The sequence below is a fragment of the Crocuta crocuta genome, unplaced genomic scaffold, assembly GCF_008692635.1.
Source record: "Crocuta crocuta isolate KB4526 unplaced genomic scaffold, BGI_CrCroc_1.0 scaffold141, whole genome shotgun sequence".
Classification (NCBI taxonomy): Eukaryota; Metazoa; Chordata; class Mammalia; order Carnivora; family Hyaenidae; genus Crocuta; species Crocuta crocuta.
The window spans coordinates 4,202,551-4,223,464 of NW_027527951.1; the positions used below are offsets into that span (position 1 = coordinate 4,202,551).

Here is a 20,914-nt window from a genome sequence, read left to right on the forward strand (position 1 = left end):
CCTTCAGGCACACGCAGAGGCATTGCTCCAAGTGCTTTGCTCTTCCAACGCCCCCAGGTCTATCGGACCCTTCCTCACACACTCAGTAAGTCCTTGCTTCCCATTCACCTCTCCTACTAAATGCTGCAAACTCCTCTAGGAACTTCAGATTGGATTGACTCATTGCACACTTAATAAACTATAGGTTTTTGGTATCTTCTAAATACTGGCATCTCCCTATTTGCCTTATACTTTCCCTGTACTTTGCCTGTATTGCAGATAAATCCTTTCCTTATAGTCTGCTTTTTTTTTTTCTCATTAAACTTGTGTTTTAATGGGTCTCAACATTCCGTGACAGAATTTTGGTCAAGTTGTTTCCATTAAAAAGTACCGATTTTTAAAACTAACAACTTAAAACTGCCACACACACACACACACACACACACACACAAAACAAATGGTCCACAAAACATTATTCTCCTTTCCTTCTGGAGGTTTTGCGATGCATTGTTATCATTAACCAGTCTTACTATTAAACCTAAATGGCCAATTGACACAAACAGTTCTGAGACCGTTCTTCCACCACTGATTAAGACTGGGGTGCAGGACCCTCCTACACTGTTGGTGGGAATGTAAACTGGTGCAGCCCCTCTGGAAAACAGTGTGNGGGGGTAATATTCATTTAGCCTCCTGAGCTTTCTGGGCAGACCTGGTGACCTTGCCGGCTCCAGATGCCTTCTTGTCCACTGGTTTGATGACACCCACAGCAAGTGTCTGTCGCATGTCATGAACAGCAAAGCCGCTCAGAGGAGGATAGTCAGAGAAGCTCTCAACTTCTTCTTGCCAGGAACCACATCAACGATGGCAGCATCACCAGATTTCAAAACTTGGGACCAACTTCCAACTTTTTTCCAGAACGACAGTCAATCTGCTCTTTTAGCTCAGCGAACTTGCAGGCAATGTGAATTGGGGGATAGTCCAGCACAGGCACATAGCCAACACTGAGTTGGCCTGGATGGTTCAGGATAATCAACTGAGATGTGAAGCCAGCTGTTTCCATTGGTGGGTCATTTTTGCTATCACCAGCCACATTGCCACAACAAACACCTTTGACAGATATGTTCTTGACATTGAAGCCCACATTGTCCCCAGGAAGAGCCTCACTGAAAGCTTCATGGTGCATTTCAACAGACTTTACTTCAGTTGTAATGTTGGCTGGGGTAAAAGTGACCACCATGCAGGTTTGAGAACACCAGTCTCTACTCGATCCACAGGGACTGTACCACCAATTTCGTAGACATCCTAGAGGGGCAGATGCAAGGGCTTGTCAGTTGGGTGAGGTGGTGGCACAATGCAATCCAGAGCTTCAAGCAGTGTGGTTCCACTGGCATTGCCATCTTTACGGGTGACTCTCCATCCCTTGAACCAAGGCATGTTAGCACTTGGCTCCAGCGTGTTATCACTATTCCAACCAGAAATTGGCTCAAATGCTACTGCTTCAGGGTTATAGCCAATTTTCTTAATGTAGGTGCTGACTTCCTCAACAATTTCCTCGTATCTCTTCCGGCTGTAGGGTGGCTCAGTGGAATCCATTTTGTTAACACCAACAATAAGCTGTTTTACACCCAGTGTGTAAGCCAGAAGGGCATGCTCACAAGTCTCCCCAGTCTTGGAGATACCTGCTTGAAATTCGCCAACACCAGCAGCAGTGATCAGGACAGCACAGTCAGTCTGAGATGTGCCTATAATCATATTTTTGATAAAGTCTCTGTGTCTTGGGGCATCAGTGATGGTCACATAGTACTTGCTGTTCTCAAATTTCCACAGGGAGATATCAAAGGTGATATCATATTCACATGCGGCTTTCAGTTTATCCAAGACCCAGGCATACTTGAAGGAGCCCTTTCCAATCTCAGCAGGCTTCCTCTCAAATTTTTCGATAGTTCTTTTGTCGATCCCACCACATTTGTAGGTCAGATGACCAGTAGTCGTAGACTTGCCCGAATCTACGTGTCCAATGGCGACGATGTTGATATCAGTCTTTTCCTTTCCCACTTTGGTTTAGGTTTAGTGGTGGTTTTCACAACACCTGTGTTCTGGCGGCAAACCCGTTGTGAAAAAACAAAAAGCTACAGTCTGCTTTTCAATATCTAAAGAAAAGGTACAAGATTTTGAGTTCAAGTAGGTCCTCTCTTCCTCTCTTTTTTATTTCTTTTTCTAAATAGGCCATCCCTGGCCGTAGCATCTGGAAATAAAACAACATCTGATATAAGGAATGTAAATATTGTGTGTGTGTGTGTGTGTGTGTGTGAGAGAGAGAGAGAGAGAGAAGAGAGAGAGAGGGAGACAGAGGGAGAGATGTGTATGGATTAGTCTGTGGTATGAACTTCAAAATTTTAAATTTATTATAAATTATTCCAGACTTTAAAAAGTCTATGAAGAATTGTATAATAAATGCCCACATACTAATTCTCTATCTTAAGAAATAAAATTTTTCAAATACAATTCAATTGCTCTAACGGTCCACTTCGTAAATACTTCGTGATGAATTGAATACAAATTATAGTACCTGCTGCCATTTTATTTGTAAATTAACCTTCCATTTTCAAGTTACCTTTTAAAATTTCCGTGTTAAATTAACTTTTGAAGATTTACTTTCAGTAACAAAAGGTTCTGTCATCTTCTGTGACCTAGTTCTGTGTGGCCTTGGATGTCTCTCTGTCACTTCACATTCAAACAACCAAAACCAGAAATTACCAACTTCCCTACCAAACTGCCTTCCCTATGTGTTTCCTCATTTTGTAAGATGCAGTGCAATTTTCCCCGGTCACCCAGGTTTACCGGGCTGGATCATGAAAGGGTCTTTCCTTTGCAGCCCCCCCCACCCCGCCCCTCTGCCAATATCTAATTAGTCCCCAGGTGCTGTGGCTTCATTTCTCTGTGTTGGTTCCGTGTCTTCACTCCTCTGCCACCCTCTAGGCCAGTGGTTCTCAAACTCTTGTCCGAGAGCCCATGAGAGTCCTTAAGAATCTCCCAGAGTGTCGGGAGGTCAAAACACTGTGATTATATCATGGTCTCATTTGCCTTTTTCACTTGTTCTCACAAGCGTCCAGTGGAGTTTTCCAGAGACCACATGTCACGTGACATTACAATGGACTGAAGATGTGACAATTGAATGTATGACAGGCCAGCTGGATTCCAGTAAGCCAGACAGTAAAGAAATTTGCAAAAGCATAAATGAGTGCCACTCTTCTTACTACGGTTTTTGCTTTAGTTATTTTTTTCTTAAAAATGCTCTTAATATATATACATGCTTATTATTTTTAACAATAAAATATTTTTAAATTTCTGCTTGAATTTCAAGTACAATGAACACACAGAGAGAAAACCCACATAAGCGAAAGTACTTTGGAGTCCTCTAACATCTTGATCTCCGTCAATAGTCCCAAGGTCAAAACTGTGAGAAAAGATCTGCTCGTCCTTGGCTTCACTGACTCACCTCTTTTGGCCTGTGCAACATCTTCTCAAGAATGAGAAGATGTTTTTCTGTCCGTCCGCACATGGCCACCAGATCCACCTTCTGAAGGAAATGCCTTTTTTTTTTTTTACAAATAGTTTATTGTCAAATTAGTTTCCACATAACACTCAGTGCTCATCCCCACAAGTGTCCTCCTCCATGCCCATCCCCCCTCCCCCCCACATCCATCAGTCCTCAGTTTTTGTCAGCATTCAAGAGTCTCTCATGGTTTGCCTCTCTCCCTTTCCCCCACCATTTCCGCCCTTCTTCTCCCCCTTGTTCCTCAGTTAAGTTCCTCCTAATCCTCCTGTACGTGCAACCATATGATATTTGTCCTTCTCTGCCTGACTTATTTCGCTCAGCATAACACCCTCAAGGTCCATCCACGTTGCTACACATGGCCAGATTTCATTGTTTCTCATTGCCTTTTTCTAGGATATCATTTCCTTCTCAGAATCCATTGCTGTAGTAACCGTTAATTCCTCTACAATTCTCCAGTTTTATCAAGTACAACTTGTGCCCCCAAACCTCCACTTTAGACCACCCCCCTGGTCAGGCCAGTTGCTCTGACCCCAGAACATACTCTCGTCCACTTCCCAACTTTTGTTTAGATTGTTCTGTCTCCCAGCCCCTCCTTGGGCCAGGCACCTCTCCTCTGCCCAGTCCGAGGCAGCATAGAGAAGTATAAAGAGTCTGTGCTATGGAGTTGGCCTTGAATTCCATCTACTTCTTGTCAGCTACATGGTAGAGGCAGTTTACCTTCTGGGACTGTAAAATAGAAAATGAAATACAGTGGTACCTACTTCAAATGGCTGTGGTCAAGATGACATGAGATCAGGTATTCAGTAAGTGTTAGGCAATGCTATTATGCAAATCCTGCTTCTAAGAGTCCAGCTTTTCTAGCAGTCTTCTCCGACATCATCTGTTCTCTCTTTTACTTTGCTTACTGGAAAGGAAGATTCTAACTCACACATCTTGGACTTCTCCAAGTGAGATACGAAGGCACCATGTGAACTAACTCTACTCTTCTCCCTCTCTTTCCGCATATGTGCCTCTTTCCTTAGACCTACCCAGTGCTGTTACACCTGACTCAATAAATTCAATATGTGTGTCACCGTTCCTCTGCGTTCCATAAAATCATGCCCATAAACCATTTCTCAGCTGGCAAGGCCACATAAAATGCATTTGAACTATAAGCTTTCATTCATCTTTCCCTCTCAGCACAGCGAGGCCAAGTCTTCCTCGAGGATAATAAATCCATTCATTTGAAAAAGCAAACTCAAACAGGAAACATTTTATACAGAGAAACAGATCTGATGATAGAATCATCCAAACGACACAAAAATGAGGCCAAAGGCTGGTTGATTCTGGCTGCAAATTAATCCTACTGTGACATGACCTTTAGCTATCCGCCACGTCTTAGAAGTTTGCGGAGAATTTACAGAGCTTGAAACCCTCAGTTAGGGCTCTGTCAGTTAGGGGTGGATTGTTACATGGTGTGGAAAAGCCTTTGACGTGGAGTCCAGACTTGCCCTGACTTGCTCTGAGGTCATGGATGGCTGCCTCATGACTGTGCATTGGTCCTTTGGCTTCTGGAAATCAGCTGTATGGTCTGCTAAGTGATTCACGGTTGTTTCAGGATCAAATGAGATAAACAGATCTCATTGACAAGATTTCTATATAATGCTGAAATCCACCTAACATGAGAAATACTTTAGAAGTTAAAAGTCTGGAAGATTTGTATGCTGGTCTTGAGATACTCCAATATTTCTAAAGCTACTGAGATATTTCCAAGATAACTTGATATTTCCAATATTTCTAGATACTTCTATATTCATAAATGACATAAAAACACAAAGATATTTGTCTTAATAAATAATTATATTCCAGAGTCATGATTATGTCTCAAGGTCATTATAATATTGTTAAAGGCAGATACCAGATCTTTGGTAGGATATAAAATATTGCTAATTAAGAAAAATAGCATTTTTCTCCAAATTTTTTGAGAGAGCTCTACAAAGGCCAAAGTGGGAACAAAGTCTATGCCCACATAACACTTTAATATTTTAGATTAAATAAGTCTTTTTCTTATTACCTTAGAGAGGCTGCATGGGAGAGTGGCTAAGAATACAAGTTCCAAATAGAGCCAGGCTGCCCGAGCTCAAAGCCTGGTTTTGCTACATAAAAGCTAGGTGACTGAGCAGGTTCTTTAACTTCTCTGTGTTTCAGTTATCTTACTGTTAATACAGGCACCGTTAATATTTACCTCATAGATTTGTTGTGAGATTACAGGTTTATGACTCTCATTCTCGTCATCATATCTCCAGGCCAAAATAATCTAATTTCTATTCTATTTTTTAAAGTTTATTTATTTTGAGAGAGACAGAGACAGAGACAGAGACAAACACTCACAAGCTGGGGAGAGGCAGAGAAAAAATCCCAAGCAGGCTCTGTGCCATCAGCACAGAGCCGTATGCTGGACTTGATTTCATGAACTGAGATCATGACCTGAGCCTAGATTAAGAGTCAGATGCTTAACCTACTGAGTCATCCAGGCACCCTCCCCCTCCCCCCAATAATCTGATTGTTTGAAGCAATGGGTTTGAATATAAAGAGTGTCAGTATCTTTGAGTAACGAAAGGAATTCAGAGAAAACGATCACTCGGTGATATCATTCCCATGAAAAAGCAACTTCCTCCTGAAGTTCCCAAGGCAGAGCTGAGAGGTCCAGTGTTTTTAAATAAGCTCTGGTATAGACATGGTGTAGTGCGGTGCTTCTCAAACCATCTGCAGTGAAGAACCAATTTCATGCTTTATTTTCAACTTGTGGATCAGTACTTTTGTCAAATACAACAAAAAAACTGTGGCACTGTCAAACTGCTATAGAAGCTTCTGAATGCCTTTTCTCCTTTTCTTTATCTCATCATGCACCAAGAACAGAAAATTCACTGACCAGCACGCTTTGAGGAGTCCTGGCCTAGTGGACACTTAGTCTTCTTCCTGGACGCCTCTTATCTAAACTGTCTTCCTAGGTTTAGGGAGTTTCCTTTTGAGACAGAGCCCCCCATTCCATTCTAGAACCTGAAGAGGTTAGTTACTTACATTTACAAGTCTTCTATACAACTAAAATGTGGGCACCTGAAGCCAGGTAGTGTTAGTCAAATGCAAAGAGCCCAGACTTTGAATCAGAAGCCATAAACTGAAGAAGAGGGGACTGTGCAGAATCCATTTCGGCGAGGCTGCCTGCAGATACATCTAGTTCCCAGAGGCAGGGGTGCCAACACTTCCAACGGCAGTGTCCCGGATCTATGACTGGTGATTCGCTATCTGTTGCTGGGTAACAACTTACCCCCAAACGTAATGGCTTTAGACAACGATAAATATTTCTTACTCCTATGGTGTGGGCAAAAATTCAGAGCAGCACATGTGTGTGGCCCTGGACAAGTCCCTCAGAAATTTGGAGGGAAGACATTAGTCGGGGTTGCAGTCATCTTCAGGCGCACTTCCTTCCAAGGTGACTCACTCACCTGGCTGGTAAGTCAGTGCTGGCTGTTAGCAGGGCGCCATCGTTCCTCTCCACAGGGCTCCTTGCATATCCTCAGAGCGTGACCCCTCTCCCTTCGTCTCTGCCTGTGCAATCTCAGAGACCGAGTAGAAGCTTCAGGGTCCTCTATAACCTAGCCTCAGGAGTCACACACTGTCACCTCTGCAAAGTACTAGCCACACAGAGAATCCCTGCTTTGATGTGGAAGGAGATTGCACAAGCAAGATACCAGGATATGAGACTGACTGATGCCATCTTGGGGAACCGGGTACCCATCAGGCTGTAGGATCTATACACCCCTGGGACTGGCAGTTGGTCTGGAGAGAACTGAAATGTCTCTAAGCCTGGTTCTCTGAACCTCTCAGAGACTCACCGAGTTACTAAATATCCTTTAATCAAATTTCTTCTAAATTAACCAGAGTTGGTTTCAGTTGCTTGCAATTAAAAACGGATGTATTTGGGGGAAAAGAGTTAGGAACTCTTTTCACCTATTTTTTTGTTCACCTATTTTCCTGGAAAGCCATCTAGTATCTTTCTGCCACATGAAAAGTTGGGTTATGTAACATTAGAATATACACTCTATTTCCAAGCCAGACTATAGCCTTGCCTCATGGTGATTCAACTTTCACTGCGGAACTTATAGCCTGGCCTTTAGGTAGAGTTGTTAGTACCCCTGTGAAGATAGGTTTCCACAATTATGGTTTAACTCCAAAAGCTTCACTCAAAATAACTGTATTAGCAAAGTTATCTTTAAATATATGCAGCAGCATGTTTTTCAGATAATCTTTTTGGTTTAAGAAAATCTCATGACAAACGAGATTGGGAAAAGCATTACAGGGTAGCTCAGGTGTGCGTAAAAATAAAGCATGGAGAGCCACTTAGCAAACCGCCCGGCCTTACCTACCATAAGGGAACGTACATACACACACTCCATAACCCACCCCCTCCACTCTTCTGTTTATACCCAAAAGAAATTCATGCACATGTTCACCGGAAGAGGTGTACGACCGTGTTGCCACCAGCACTATTATCCAGACACAAAAATAGTGCATACCGCGTATTTCCATGTATACAAAGTATTACAAAACACAGGCAAAAGTAGTTCATGATGTTGGAAGTCAGGGTTCTGGTTACTCTTAAGGGTAGGTTAGGATATTGACTAGCAAAGAACGAAAGAAGGGCTTCTGAGAAAATGCTCTGGTGATGATCTGGTTCTTGCCAGGAATGCTGGTTGCACAGGTGTATTTAATATCAAGCTGTACACTTATGAATTGTATATATTACTATGTAGATTTCCTTTCAAAGAAAATTTTACTTCAAACACATAATAGGGACATTAGTCTTTTTATCTTCCATGGCTTTTAAAAATTATAACTAAGGAGTGCACTTGTGATGATGAGCACTGAGTAATGTACGGAACTGTTGAATCACTATATTGTACACCTGAAACTAATATAACACTGTGTTAACTAACTGGAATTAAAATTAAAACTTAAAAATACAAATACAGGGACATTCGCTTGTCAGGAGTCCAGTCAGTTAAGCGCCTGACTTTTGATTTTGGCTCAGGTCATGATCTCAGGATTCATGAATTCGAACCCCCCCCCCCCCNCTCTCTCTGTGTCTCCCCTGCTTGCAATCTGGAGCTTTCTTTCTCCCTCTCAAAATAAATAAAAACTACAAATACAAAAAACATAAATTTTCCTTATGACTTTAATTTCTAAAACTTTCATCTACCAAAATGAACTCATTGCTTTCCTTGCCCCATTAACTCACCGTACTTATTTACAAAATCATTTGCATATGAAAAGCTTCCTTTTAAAGGTAAAGAAATGAGGGGAAACTTTTTCCCTTTTTCTAAAATGGAGAAGTTGATTCTTCTCTGTTACAGTTTAGACTCCATTACTTTTTAAACTTGGCAAAGAAACAGCCCGAGAGGAATTAGCCGGGACAACCTGAGTAAGCGATGACGGAGCTGCAGTGAATGTTTGGACTTGAAGTGCTATATATAACCGTAACCAATGTGTTTAAACCGATACTAGCAGCACCGAGCAACACCTGTGATGCGCGCCCCTTTGGATGAAAGTTGTGGCTAACTTGTTTACTCGACTGAATTTCCTGACCTTTATTTTAACATGAGCCTTGGAGGGGGAAAAATGTTCCTTGCAAAAACATTTTATCTGAAACCTGGAAAAAGCTGTAAAGGACAGTTCAACTATTCTGTGACACTACGTGGGTTAGCCTTTTGCCCTAAAACTCAGCACTGAAAATGCCTTCTCCACAAGTTCTCTGAACAAACCCAGATACATCTGACGATCACAAATAATTTTGTGACAAGATAGACCTTTGGTGTAGGGAAGCATTCAGATGTAAGAACTTCCTTTTTAGGATTCTGTACTCTTAGTGAAGATCTTGCTCCAGAGCATGCCTGGACCTTGCAACAGCAACAGCTACTTACTATCAGCCACCAGAACTTCATAAAGGACTCATGTCACACGGGAATCATGCTCTGGGAATTATGCCAGCTAAAAAAAAAGAAAAAAAGTATCTACCAGGGCTGTCTCATCCAGTTACCTGCATTTTAGGTTTTATGATGGTTATGTCTGTGTCAGGGTATAGGATATAGGATCCTTCTTAGATGGGTGGGGAGGAATAGTTCAGAAATGCTTGCGCTGGCCTAGGAGAAAGGGACACAGTGTATAAGAAAATGCCTCTCTCTCTGCCGGTTTACTCTCAAGCCTTTTATATTAAATGGTCTAGAAGTTTAAAATCCAATATCTGAGTGGTATGTTCTCATTTGTTCAGTAGTTCACTGAGCCACTAAAATGTTCCGCACAAAAGCACTTTTCTTTGGAACCCTGGGAAGAATTCATTAGGTCTGTTCAGTCATGTTCTAGATTACTTGTGCACACCACTGGCACAGTCTCCATCTTACTCAACAGTCTTCCTTTTCTGTGTCTCTAGAAACTAGCCAGCTCCCCAGGACATAGCAGATTCTCAATAGATGGTTGATGAGCTCACGAACAAATGAATGATATGGGACCCTGAGCAGGAAGGGAGTCAGAGTCCTTGACAGAGTTATGAGCTGACAATATTGAATAGGGTGGACGTGAAGAAGACAAACTCAACTCTCAAGAGGGAGTAACCTCAGGACAGTAACTGGATTGAACAATGTTAACTCTGCAGATCCTGCTCTAGGCCAAGCTGATTCTGATTTCCGAGGCTTCGGAATCGCTGCTGAAAACCTCCTCTGTTCTCACGGCCAGACCTGCAGAGCCCTCTGGCTGGCTCCATTGCTGCCCCAAAGCTTTATGGCTTTGGGCAAATCGTCACTCATTCTGAGTCAGAAATATTTACAGAATATCTATTATGTGCCAGGCATTGAATCTTTTACTTAAGTGCTTAAATTCATTTATGTTCATAAAATGAAGATAAAAATACCTATCATGCAAGGTTATTGTAAAGTTAAATTAATTACAGTCTAAAATCCCTTAACATTTTATCTGGCGCAGAGGAGTTGAGAAGATGATAGATAGCTATTAATAGTGAATATAATAAAATGCAATGTATTACAAAACCTGATTGGGGAAACAGTACAGCAGTTCAAAGCCAAATACTGAATTTTTAAAAAAATGTGCAGTTTGAATATTTTCTGATTCTTTCTGAATAGTTGCCATTAATATTAGGTTGTAATTTAAAACGGGCTTTATCTTTGTATCTGACACAATATTATAAAACTACAATGGGATATTTCCATATTGCAAAACTCTAGTAATGATTCTATTAGCGTGACTGCCTGGATTTATAGTTGTGAAACACTCATTCTCTCTTCTAAGAACCATTGCTGTGCCCCAGGGCAAACCAATCTCATCTGACATGAAGTGCTTTTCTGGCTAGAAGATCAGCGTTTTCCAAATGCTATGTGAAAATCCATGTGTATGAATACTTAACTTAGGCCCTCTGAACCCAAAATGAACTCCCCCCCCACCTGAAAATATTCAAGCTTCATTAGTGAAGGTAAAGACTTTACTTTCTATTACTAAACAAATAGTTCAACAGAAAATTAATTTAGTCATTTATGTTTTAGTGTCGATAAACTTACAAGGTCTTTTCCAAAGCAAGTACTGAAGGGTATGGAGTAAAGTAAGTTCCTAGAAGAAAATGGTTTTCAAGCCTTGGAGCTCAGACAGGAATGCCGCACGGTGGACAGAGTCGGGGGGACTGCCTGTAAGTAGGGACTGGGGTAAATGTGCTCAAAGTGGAGCTCAGGGTGCCTCCATGACACACATTCATCTTTTAGAACTTTCTGGATAACCGAACTGATGATAACCAGATCATCTACTCATCACAATTCATTAAATAATGAGACGCTTGTGGCAAAGGTGGTTCTTACACATTCCCTGGCCATTTAAACTGTCTGGACTTAAATTCCCTGAGCTGCAAAGTAAGAATTGCATTACACAATCCTTTGATAATCTACGATTCATTGATTGAGAGCTATATTCGAGGTTTTCAAGCTTTTCCTGCATACGGATGAGTCTGCAACATGAAAAACCACTCCACGTGCAGATTCTTGGGCCACCTGCTGTAATGCCACTTTGCACGGTGTCTGATCCCGTCAGCATTTCCCCCATATTCCCGGAGCCCCACTATTCGGTTACTCCGGGTGACTTCCAATGGGCAGGGTCTGCCTCTCAGTGACAGGGGACTCCTGCCAGAACTATGGAGGTACACGTGGCAGGGAACGCACACTCCCTGGAGGCAGCCCTCAGACAGAAAATGTCCATTGTCTCTCTCAGGATCCCATCCAGGATACATTGTTACATGAGAATCTAAGATCAGGTGCTAATGTTGAGACCCGGTATAGAAGTACTCAAACCTCCTTGCCGCCTCAGAGGAATTATTCTGAGAATCATGCACCATTTCCCAGCGTTTGCCCCAAGGAACTAGCTCCCATGGTCCACACTGGAGCTCCGTTAACAACTCACTCTGGAGCAGCGGAGTATCTTCCCTGTATGATTTTTCCCCAACGTTTCAAATACAAATTTCAACTTCAAAAGAAACATTGGAAAATCTAATTCTTCGGAGTTCTCTCACAACCTGAATATACCTTTCCTCCAGGCCCTGGATAGACTAACTAAGATTAGGTAAGTGTCTATTCTGATGCTCAGATATAGAAGGCATGTGCCATTATATATATTTTTTTTAATGTTTTTATTTCTAGGAGAGAGAGAGAGCGCGCGAGCAGGGGAGGACCAGAGAGAGGGAGTCACAGACTGAAACAGGCTCCAGGCTCCGAGCTGGCAGTCAGCACAGAGCCCGACGCGGGGCTCAAACTCACGAACCCGCGAGATCATGACCTAAGCGAAAGTCGGACGCTTAACCGACTAAGCCACCCAGGAGCCCCAGAAGGCATGTGCCTTTAAACACAAAGCGAATAGAACAAAACCAGATAAATTCCAGTTCCTCAAAATGAACCATTCACCCCTAGTATAAAGAGAAATCCAGAGATGGAAATTTCATGTGCGCTCACATTTTTCTAAGAAAACTGGTTCCTTCCCCAAATTCCCCTAATAAATGTTCTTGTAACATAATATCTGATATCTAAAAATCCCCAATTTCATACTTGCATAATCTTATCAACAATTTTATTTCTTCAGTATTCTGTGTTTTGTAGGTTAAATACATAATTAGAAAAATGGCTTTCATCTCATTTTCTTACAAATATAGCATTAATTAGCTGATAGAGACTTGTTAGATAAAAATGACTGTATCTCCATGGGGCACCTGGGTGGCACAGTCCGTTAAGTAGCTGACTCTTGATTTCGGCTCAGGTCATGATCTCATGGTTTCATGGGTTCTAGCCCTGTGTCGGGCTCTGTGCGTTGACCGCAGGGAGCCTGCTTCGGATTCTCTCTCTCTTCCTCTCTCTGCCCCTCCCCTGCTCATGCTCTCTCGGTCTCTCTCAAAATAAATAAATAAACTTTAAAAAAAAGAAAAAGAAATAACTATATCTCCAAACTGCTGACAGTTTATTAACCCATAAAATCAATGTAAGTTAGTTACCAAATCTTCCTCCTCTCAGAAACAGGACTTTGGAATGTGCCACTTATGTTTTCGCTGGGCAGTTTTGAACCCTATTTTTGGCCAACACAAGACTTTCAACATGGCCCTCTTGGCGTACACAGCTCAGGAAGCCTGAAAAACAGCTAAATTGACTACCACAAATCTAGTTCTTTACCATCTTCCTGGCCATTCTTGATTCTAAAATCATCCTCCTCTGAGCCAAAGGCCAAACAGTCTCGTGAGATGGCAAAATAAGTCGATCCTTAGGGTGACAGAGGTGGGGGTGAGTCACTGACTCTTGGTGAAAGCGCCTTCCTCCCATTCTCTCCCCAAGTACAGCCCCACCACGTCTTGCTCCAACCAGCGTTGGGGAGAGAAGTCAGTTACATTCAGGGAGTCACCTGCACAGTGTAGCAAAGATGGGCCAAAACTCCCTAGCTAATAGAATATCTTCCAGTTTCCTGGATAAGAAAGCCCATGTTAGTGCTTCCCTTCTAGGCCTAGGTGGAATTGGAGCACTGTGTCAGGACAGGGTATTATATGTGAGTCTACTACAGATTTTCTTCCAGGCGTGTTGCCTAGTCCAAGTTCTACGCACACACACAAGTCAGTGTCACTTGTAAATTAGGAAGTAAATTATAAAATACATGTGAGATTACTGGAAGATGTACCTTGAATATAGCTAAGAAACCATTTCCTTTTTCCTTTTAAAATATGATTAAAGAACCTTTTAAAAACATACACAAAGTACTGAATGATTCAGCCATTTGCCACAATCACCATTCCAAGACTCACAGAGGCGGCCTCTGATAAGTCTCTGCCAGTGTTCTTAAATATCTAACCAGGTTAACAGTATGGATAGGAGTTCAGCCCTGGAGTTCTTGGGAGGCAAAACTAATAAAGTTTTTGGTATGCCCCGAACAGACATAAAAGCCACATGCCCTGAGCAAGGATACTTGAGAGCTTCGGAAAATTATTTCATGGACATGAAAAAATATTGTGTTTGAAATGTGAAGAGTTCTGAAGATTTATCTGATTTTACAGGGGTAAAAAGAGCAGAATATAGTTATAGAAGACACTTGCAGTGAGTTTTAACTCTCAAACATTCACATTTGGCCCCTGACATCTCCCTTCACAATACCCCACATAAGGGAGAACTCAATTTCTAAGCCCTTGCCAAATCTGACACCAGAAAGACACATTCCAGTTAAGCTGAATGGAAAAACCTTTGCAGATTTCAGCCCTTCATCTGAAGGGCACCTGTTTTATTTCGTTTTCATCACACTTAGCAAAATGTAAAACTCAATAGATGCCACCCCTTCTCTAAAGGTATAGATCATCCAACTTTATCCCCTTCTGCTTGAAAACAGAACCACAGAACACAGAAGATTAGACATTTTTAGTAGGTTTCTAATCCTTTCTGAATAGAAGATGGGGAGAAGGCTGGAGATGCATTTTTCAGAAGAAAAGTTTCCCTTGGAGTAAATTTTGGGCTTTGGTTCTTTGGTTTTTTAATTTTTTTAATGTTTATTTATTGAGAAAAGAAGAAGGAGGAGGAGGAGGAGAAAGAGAGGGGAGGGAGAGGGAGGGAGGGGGAGAGAGAGAGAGAGAGCGCACAAGCTGGGTAGGGGAAGAGTCACAGAATCCTAAGCAGACTCCGGGCTCTGAGCTGTCAGCACAGAGCCAGATGTGGGGCTTGAACTCACGAACTAGGAGATCATGACCTGAGCCGAAGTCAGATGCTTAACCAACTGAGCCACTAAGGCACCCCTGATTCTAAAATAAACCAAGACTAACAGACATACAGTTGTTGTTTTCAAATGAATAATGCTATCTCATTTGAAACATTTCACAGGCACCTGCATGGCTCAGTTAAACGTCTGACTTTGGCTCAGGCAATGATCTCACAGTTCGTAGGTTCGAGCCCCGCACTGGGCTCTGTGCTGACAGCTCAGAGCCTAGAGCCTGCTTTGGATTCTGTGTCTCCTTCTCTCTCTGCCCCTCCCCCCACTCACACCATGTCTCTCTCTCTCTCAAAAATAAACATTAAAAAATATTTTTTACCATTCCAAAAATATTAACTGAGAGGAAACACAATAAATAGAACACAACTTTCCTCGGAACCTCTGTTCTACCCATCCTACAAAGGTCTTTCTGTCTCTAGCTCTCATTCTTACAGGCTTTCTTCTCTATGTTTTTCCCCATACCCAGTGTCCCCCACTGACTGTGCCCAAACTGCAGGAATGGAAATGACAGGAGAGTGGAGGAATCCTAAATTTATCAAATTATTGGAATCATAATTCAGGGGGAAAATGCCAGTGAGTCAGTAAGTTCATTTTTGGATAACCTATCATTATACCTTGTAGCTCATCCATGCAAGCGGTAGCTTATCAATCCCTCCAGATGGTTTCACGGAATATCGTCAAGAGGTGTGGGCTCCACTGCCTTCCCTAGCCTGCCCAGAAACATCTGCAACACAGGAAGACAACGTTCCCTGCAGAGGTCTAGGAGACGCTTTCATCAGGAGAAAACTTGCATGATGTGCATGTCATAAGGTAAGGAGTGTTTCAACGGCAGGTGTCAAAAAGGTCTTACAGTGGCCCCAGCAAATAGGGCTTTATTTTTCTCATACAACAAGAACTCTACAGGTAGGCAAGTGCTGCTGTTAGTTTAGCGGCTCAACAATGGCAGAAGCAGTGACCCTCAGGTCCTTTCCCACCTTCATAAGACAGTGTNGATTAGGATCAAAGAAGGCACATATGGCCCTTTTATTAGGAAAGCAAAAGTTTTTCCAGAATCCTACTCCACACCTCTACTTACCACCCGACTGCAGTCTTCTGCCTGTCTCCCATGTCTGGGCCAAGCTGCCGGGGACACAGGATGTGAAGGCGAGCATCCGGCTTCTCCCATTTGCCACAGTAGAAGTAGACAACTGGGCGTGGATGTTGGGTTAACCAATTCATGGTCTGCACATGTATGAGTTTGAGGTGAGAAGACAACGGCAGCTGGCATTATCCTCTGTCCTTGGCTGTCCTTGGGCTTACTTTTCCCCATCAGGCAGGTGAGACTTTGAGGGCACTGGCTCCTGTGTCCGGCTTCCCAGCTGCTGGAACCTCACTCTATGCACTGAATCTTGAGAGCAACTAAGAATTCCTGTAACTCCTCATGTCCTCAGCATTCAACCAACTCCTTGGCCAATCGCTTTCCTGTCTTCTAACAAGATGCAGACCCCAAAGCAGCTGACACTTATTTGGTATTTTCTTAACCCGAGTCACATGTGCCCATTCAAACTTCCCCAAGGGGACAGGAAACCTACTACTTGTTTTAATCATGGCCAACATTTTCCTCTTTTCCCTCCTTTGCCAGAGTATCCGTACCTATTAGTACCACCAGGAACATAGGGGGTGAAAGACTTGGCAACTATTTCCATGTAATCTGTTAATATATGCAAGACAGTATCAAACATATTCTTGCCGACAAAAGGTAAAGGCAGAAAGCTAACTTGTCTTCACAACAGGTTGCAAGGTTTATTAAGCAGAATTCCTCAGTACACATCATTAGCTGATTGGTTTGCCTGTTGGTTATTTTATCAGCTTTTTAGGTCTTAGGTATAACCTCCAGCTGTTCTGAATACCTCCTGAGTATATTTAAGAATCACTCCTTTTCCTAATTATTCAGGAATGTTTCCAACTTGTTATCACCCATTTGGGAAATTTTTTACTTAATATAGCAGCTCAAATAGCCACAAAATAATCAGGAGTCTCACAGTTACTGCAAAGGAAAAGGCAACACTAATGAAGCAGTGTGGTCAATACAAAAATTATCCCCTGGGTTTTCCTGGACCAGGGACTAGGTAGTTAGCAAAAATGTTTCCTCCGCCTAGGTTTCTCCATCTGTGAAGTTCCAACATGAAACGTTCTGTGAGCAACTCCATCACTAACGGTATGGTCTTTATGTCATCCTTGGCATCCAAAGCACTGGGGCTGGCTCTGGATAGAAAGAGAGGAGGCAGGGGTGAGTTGTGACCAAAGTCCCAATGCCTTCAGATACCCTGCTTCCCTGGCCGGCCGCAGCTGGCACACCCACCAGGCTCAGCCTGGTTGAACAGGTGTCCAGCAGTCCTTCAGTGAATGTCGTCATTCCCAGTCTGAGTGGACCCACTAAAACATAGTCTCAGGGTTCTTCTGGGCTTTCGTGAAATGACACATGAGAATCCTTTGCAAAGTATGAAGTTCTTCGTAAATGTTGGGTATGTGTCTGGCACGGTGTTATGAATGAATGATGAACAAATGTTATTACATGAATATTAACCTGTGGTAAACCTAAGAATGTCTATAAACTAAAAGTTCTTATTTATTTCAGCCTTTCAACTCACATTTAAATAGAGCTTCTTTAAAACATAAATGTGAATTCTCAAATAATTTTATTAAATTTATTTATTAAATGTGAATTCTCAAATAATTTTATTAAAACCCTAAGTTTTAACAACTCACAGTTAACTAATGGAAAATACTCTGCATGGAGAGTCCTGCTATTAGTGACCAGTATTTTATTTATTTATTTTTTTTTAAGAAAAAATAAGAGAACATACTCAGAGAGTTAAATGGCAACAGGTGTGGTAGGTTGCATTTAATCTGTGAATGTAGATGAAACTGTATGGATCTAAAAATCTTCTGACAAGTTCTAAATGGAAATTATTTTTTAATTGCCAAACTGCCAGCTGAGCCAGGACAAAATCTTCTGTCTGAATTCCTACCGGGGTTATGCCCCTTTCATGGGTCTTACGTGCTGCTTTGCCAAAGGGAACATATTAAAATCCTACAAAATAGCATTTTCCGGGCAGCAGAAAGATCAACCTAATATTAGGATACATCTTTTTTTCCAAAGCCAGAGTAGGAAACCTCCCCTCAAACAGCCCTTCTGAAACTGCCTTAGAAACTGTCATGTTCGGAAGCCCTCGTGATGCTAGGGGCCAGGGTTCAGCTTCGCTGTCTTCCTTTCTCGGCCTCCCCTCCCCAGCCGATTTTGTGTGAACATGTTTTATGTTGGCAAGTGGCCAAAGAATTTGCCATAAATAAATCCGCTGCCTGCCTGCAAGAAGATAACTTAACTGACTTCCTTGGTCTTGCTGACTTGCCTCAGCGCTGGGAATGACAGGGCGGGGGATGCTGCGAGCCCCTGAAGGATTGTGTGCATGGAGATTTAGAAATCCTGCACTCCTGAACCTTCCACTGGCCTGTGAGAGGCACAAGCCAGCGAGAACAAGTTACCTTGCCTCCAAGCCCCGAACTGACCACTAGCGAGTGGCATGTTCACCAGAAATTTATCTCAAGGATTTAGAAGTAAGAGTGAAAGAAGCAGATTATTCTAATCTCTTCCAATCGTTCATTGAAGACAGTGGGAAAGCCAAGGAATTACAGAGCTGTCCACGCTTTAAACAGAAAGAGCACGAAGACAGCACCAGGAATTTCTTCAGTATGTTGTAGATATGTGCTCCGAAAACCACATTTTACTTGCTTATTGGTATTGCTAAAATTTCTGTTGGCTCAGATTAAAGCTCCAAGTAGGTGTTTTTTACAACTGCAGGTTGATGTTTTTCATCATTGACTATTGATCTGGACAATCTGACTCACCAAGAGAGTCAGTTTGGGATCTGAACAGCTGATTCAAGATCACTGTTTAGTGCATGCACTGTGCATAACTCACTTTTTTTCCCTAAAATAATCGCATATACTAGAATGCCCACAAATGGAATCTTCTGATCTCTTCTGAATGTGTAATTTTTACTGACAGCCTGAGTAGGTTTACCCTAATTTGGATTCCCAGTGGTGGGCTTTAAAATTGGGTTCCTGTTCAGTATTCTTTTATCAAAAGCATGGAGCATAGTGAACCAGACAATGCGAAACTCTGACAATATCAAATGTTAACAAAGCTGTAGAACAAAGAGAATGCTTGTGCTGCTTCTGTTGGGGAAGTGACTTGGCTCAGGTGATTGGAAAGCACTCCGGCACTGTCCCGTAAAGCGGGGTACTCTCCGCGACCCAGGGACTCCTTCCCTAGTGCCAGTGCAGCACTGGGAAAGCCGAGGCTGACGGGCTGTGACCCATAGTAGCTCTAGGGATCCATATAAAGGGACCTAACCAGAATTTTTTAAATAAAATGAAATGGAATAGAAGAGAATGGACTAGCAGATATCAAAAAACATCCCTTATAATCAAAATGGGTTTTTTTTATTTTTTGAAGTTTATTTATTTTGAGAGAGAGTGAGAGAGAGAGAGAGAGCAAATCCCAAGAAGGCTCTGCACTATGAACACAGAGCCCAATGAGGGGCTTGGACCCATGAACTGTGAAATCATGACCTGAGCCGAAAGCAAGAGCTGGATGTTTAAACCAGGCACCTCTCAAAGTCTTGTTTTGTAAAAATTTTGCAAAACTAGTTTATATCTTATTCAGGTAACAGAAAAACGTATACTATTCTAGAGAACGTCTTCTATCTCAGCTTACATCTATAACAGAAAAACAGTATTTCTAAATTATTTCACATTCTGTATGCTTACATCTGCAAAGAGTATGACCTATATGTAACAATTAGAATGGATAAAAATATTTGTGGGACACTATCACAAATAGACACTACTTTGCAATAAACAGGAATAAGGGCAGCTCAGGCATCAACATGATTGAATGTTCAATGTAACACTGAAAGGAAAAAAGCCACAGAGGAACACATACAACAGATTCCATTTATATACATCTCAGTAGTCTGCAAAGTTTAAAAATATTATTGTGTTGAGGGGGCCGTGGGTGGCTCACTTGGTTAAGTGTCTGACTTCAGCTCAGGTCATGATCTCATGCTTCATGAGTTCGATCCCCACATCAGGCTCTGTGCTGAGAGTTCAGAGCCTGGAGTCTGCTTCAGATCCTGTGCCTCCTTTTCTCTCTGCCCCTTCCCCACTCACACTTTCACTTTCTCTCTCTCTCTCTCAAAAATGAATAAACTTAAAAAATATATTATTGTGTGTGGATGCATACATTATGTAACAAAATCATAAGGAAATGCAGGAGAATGAATGATAAACACAAAACGTAGGCTCCCAACCACAACCACAACTTTGAGGGGGGCGGGTTGAATAAGGGACCCAATAATGAAAATGGGGATTGTAAAGATACTGGGAACCTTCTGTTTCTTAAAGGGGGTGTTGGGAATATGGCTATTTATTTTACTGTTCTCGAAAGTGTGCATAGATGCTATTTATACTCTTTAATGGGAATGACATATGTCATAATGGAAAAATGTGGGTGATAATGTATGTTTCAAGGATTTATCATTATTTTGTGATCCAAAATGTCTCAAATTAATTTCTTAAAATAAGTTAAAATCTCTTCCCTTTGATCCATTAAGTGTATTTCAGATGTTACTTTCATCTATCTTATATAATTTATGACTTGATACAGATTTCATTGCTTCTAGAGCTAAGTGAAATACAATATTCAGTGAGGTCATACCATTCCATGTAGGAATCCATTCTCTGGCTTCAGAAGTTATAATAAACATGCTAAACAATGTCTGTAACACATGAAGCAGTTCTTTGCATGTTTACTCCAGGCTCCTTTTGTTGTCACCACCCATCGCCACCCAGCAGCACAGCACAGGGGGTAGGTCCTCTGGGAGGGCACAGTTCCTGCGAGCAGACTCAAATGGGTACTTTTAAAACTGTTATCTCCATCTTGTTTTCAACTGGATGAGACTCAGTATGTTTTTAGGAAAAACTAAAAAAAAAAAAAAAAAAAAAAAAAAAAAAAAAAAA

General features: G+C 41.9%; 1 pseudogene; it reads right to left on the reverse strand.

The window, feature by feature from the left end:
• Positions 1 to 657: 657 nt before the first annotated feature.
• The window catches only part of LOC144221993 (elongation factor 1-alpha 1 pseudogene), a 62,667-nt pseudogene continuing 42,410 nt past the window's right edge, over positions 658 to 20,914 (reverse strand).